Raw genomic sequence first — 4564 nt, 5'->3', positions numbered from 1 at the left:
GCCGGATCGCACAAGGCCCTTATGTGCGATCGGTTGGGCCGAGATTTGTTATTGGATTTGTTTAGGTTAGTGGGCCCAATTGTTAAATCGCACAATGTATGATTCTATTATACTAATTGACTGATGCCGTGCAATAAGTGTTGCCATGACCTACACGTGCTTTTAACATGTTAACTTATGTGATTCATACGTGCAATACTTGAACACAAAACCTGACTAGTGTGATAACCCTGTTAGGACGTGATTGATCACTGTTAGTTCAAGAACCCTCTCTTGTGTATCTGCCGAGCAAACCAAGGTGAGTTCACACAACCAAGGCATGGGATTCCCGGGTTGGGAATTGGGTTGGAGATGTTGGATATGGAATGGTTACTCGTACTTACGCAATCACTAGACTATAGACCATCGTCCTCAGGATAGTCAGGACACTTACGTAAAACCTACGTAAACTAGTATCTACCATTGTCTCCCGGGTCGGGAGGACACTCACGTAAATCCTGCGTGACCTAATACCCACTACTGTCTTCCGGGTCGGAAGGACACTTACGTAAATCCTGCGTAAACCCCACGCGTACCACTGTCCTCGGGGAAGGGCACTCACGTAAATCCTGCGTGACCTAGTACGTATTCCTGTTCTCGGATTAAGAAGAACACATGGTTGCAAATAGTCTAGTAAGTACCATAATGGGAATCCCCCATTGTTAAGGATAAATGTGAGAATCCCTCACCAATAGTATATACTTGTATGGGAAGCCCCCACTAGATGAACATACGCATTATTAATACGAACTTACTTTCTGTGAACTCGCTCAACTAGTTTGTTGATTACTTGCTGCATGCCTTGCAGGACCTTAGGTACTTTATGGAGCTTGCACAAGGAGGAGCGGGTCGTTGTGGACAAGGATTCGTGAATGCTTACTAAACACTTATGATTTTTCATATGTTAACACTTATGTCTGGGTTTTACTTTAATGCTTCCGCTACACTTAAATTATGTTGGTTTGATAAACACCTTTCGTATTGATGGATATTTATTACATGTTCGATATGATTGGTGGCTTGATCCTAGTCATGTCACGCTTCCAAGCGGTGATACTCCGCAGGTGGATTTTGGGGGTGTGACAGTTTGGACGGGAAGCCGTGAGATACATCAGAGAGCCAATGATAGATCGGTACAATGTCTCGTCCATCTTCACACCATTCTCGTCTAGACAAATTCCATGATTCTACGTAAGGGGGGTTGATGCAGGACTGCAATCTGTCATGTCGAACTTGTCAAGCACGTCCTTCACATACTTCGTTTGGTGAATGAAGATTCCGTCGGGCATTTGTTCCACCTGCAGCCCGAGGAAGAACTTCATCTCCCCCATTGAGCTCATCTCAAACTTTTTCTTCATCACCTTTTCAAATTCTTTGCACAGGTCGTCGTTGGTGGATCCAAAAATGATATCGTCAACATATATCTGCACGATCAACAAGTGGCCTGCCTCTTCCTTGGTGAACAAAGTGCTGTCTACTGTCCCTCTTATGAACCCGTTGTCCAGCAAGTATTGGGAAAGCGTCTCGTACCAGGCTCTTGGGGCCTGGTGAAGTCCGTACAGCACTTTGTCTAGTAGATACACCTTGATTCTGTGTAGTGGGTCTGTGAACCCCGGCGGTTGTCCCACATACACTTCTTTTCTGATTTGTCCATAAAGGAAGGCAGATTTGACGTCAAGTTGATATACTTTAAAATCTTTCCAAGACGCGAAGGCTAGAAATATCCGAATTGCTTCAAGTCTGGCAACCGGTGCGTAGACTTCATCGTAATCTATTCCTTCCTGTTGACTGAAGCCTTGAACCACAAGTCGCGCTTTGTTTCTCACCACGACACCTCTGTCATCACGTTTGCACTTAGAAAGCCATTTCGCCTTGATTAGCTTTTGATTCTTAGGCTGATCGACAAGTCTCCAGACGCCCAACTTTTCGATGTCACACCCCAACCGATGGCGGAAACATCGAGATGAGACTTACAAACTGTTCAAAGACATCATAACACTAGTTGTGACAATAATTAAAGTTTATTTCATTGATATTCATAAGTTTCATACAATACATGGAAATGAAAAAGTACATAACATAGATTGTAAATTTAAATAGTTGATGGGTTTCTAAGCCATCCTAGCCTTTTCTTGTTTTCTTGAATCCTCAGCCTGCAGTATGCATTTAAAATACAATCAACAAATAATTGCTGGCGAGTATACAGGTTTGAATATAGCATAATAGAGTTAAATAGTTTATCAAATCTAATCCATGTGAACAACTGATATTCAATTAACTGTCATACTCGTAACGATGAAATCCACATGTCCAAACCATAGTTACGCAATTAACATAGCCTAACCCTCGAAAGGGTGGTAATAGAGTTAATAGAGTTAATAGATTAAACCTAACAATACCCGTATATACGGGAGGGGCGTTACAACCTACAGCTCTAAAATTGGCGGATGTTACAGTCTCCCCTACTTTAGGAGATTTCGTCCTCGAAATCTAAGATTAACGTATTTCATAAAAATTTAGAACAATCCACATGCCATACTTAGTTAACAAGATTAACGTATCCCTGGCATGTGAATACACAGGTCAACCCATCGAGTATGTTAAGGTGTGGCTTCTTACGAAGTTAATGACAAGTTTATCACATAAAGTTTAACCCAAGTAACACGAATCCAGTATATCGTATTAGCATGCACGTGGAATAAATTCTAAAATTTTTGAAAAGGAACGTTCAATCATAAAATTTCATTGAGAACGAATAAAAGTTGGTAACTACCTCCGAGGTAAGAGAATCACCTCTAGCTCGTTGGTGAAGTTAGAAAGTGAGTGGAGCTAATCATCAAGGTTTGGGAATCACCCCTATCTTGATGATAAGTTTCCATTTTTTTTTTTTTTGGGAATATGAGTATTAACAAGCATCAAGATGTATCAAAGTATTCATATATAATGTATTATTTTGTGCATTGCATAAGAAAATGTTCACAATAGTATGGATAGATTGTGCAATGAAAGTGTTTATCATTGTGTTTTTGATAAGGAAATGCATACTACACCCAAACGTGTAAAAAGAAAATGGGTCAAGTATACTCACCTTTGGTTGCGTTGCGTATTTTGGAATAAGATAAAATCAAGAATTTCCAAGAGAACGCGCACAAGAGAATTACCCTATTAATTTGAGGATTTGATTAATTATTGGGAATTTATAGATTTAATTAAATAGCAAGACATAAATAATACAAGATTTCCAAAGTGACATAATAAATATATATTTGTCATATCTTGCAGTTAAAATATCAAATTATTTACGAGTGAAAGATTAATAAATATTGATACATGTATATAAATAATTTTTATAAATTCTGATTTAAGTAAATATGATTAGATAATAATTAAATATTAATTCAGAATAAATTTATAAGTTAAACAATAATTAAAATAAATATTCTGAATTAAATCTGAAATTAATGAAAATAATATATTTGATTTTTATATAAATGAAACTTCTGGAAATTATAAATCTGATTTTATAAATAATACTAAATCTGATTTTAATAGAATTAATAATTCTGATATTTAAATAAATAATTTCTGCATTAATAAATAAGAAGAATAAATTCTGAAATAATAATTATAAAATTCTGAATTAAATAAACTGTTTTAAATAAATAATAATGATAAATCTGATTTAGAATAAATAAAATATAAATTCTGTTTTATTAAAATAATAATCCAAATAATATAATTTCTGATTTATAAATATAAATTCTGTTATAAATAATAAATCTGAATAACATTTCTGAAAAATAATAAATTCTGAAATAAACAATAAATTCTGATATAATAACAATAATAATTCTGATTTTATAAAATAAAACTCTGATCTAAAATAAAATATTAAATCTGAAAGAAATATAAATTCTGTTTTTTTTTTTTATAAATAAAATGTTAATTCTGATGAAATAATAAAAAAAATATCATTTCTGAAAAATATAAATCTGATTTTTAATATTTCTGATTTAGATATAATTCTGGAAATCTAACATAATCCTAATTAAAATCTGATAATTATATTAATAATAATAATAACAATATTAATAATAAACATAATTATAATATTAATAATAATAATACTAAAAAAAAACTGTAACTATATATATATAACAAAAAGAAAGACGGGAAAACGAAATTGTTACCGGTTCGGATCGACGGCGACGAACGGTGGTGGTCGGAGATGGCAGCGTCGGTTCGAGGGTTCCGGCGACGAAGAACGAAGTCGGCTCGATTCGGCTTCGGGTTGGTTTTGGTTTCGGGAGCCGGGGGGTGAGAGGAACGAAACAAGAGGTTTGTTCGGGTATAAATAGGAGGTGGACGTCGGTTATGAACGTGGAAGGTCGGTCCGATCGTTTGACAATCGGGGGAGACGATGAACAGTCCCTGGGCGGTTAATGTTTGAATTTAAATCACGTAATTAATGCGTGCATAAATACAGTACAGGTTCAAATTGTTCACATGTTGTATGGTAGTTCAG

The sequence above is a fragment of the Helianthus annuus genome, chromosome 3, assembly GCF_002127325.2.
Source record: "Helianthus annuus cultivar XRQ/B chromosome 3, HanXRQr2.0-SUNRISE, whole genome shotgun sequence".
Classification (NCBI taxonomy): Eukaryota; Viridiplantae; Streptophyta; class Magnoliopsida; order Asterales; family Asteraceae; genus Helianthus; species Helianthus annuus.
This window is presented reverse-complemented; position numbering follows the sequence as displayed.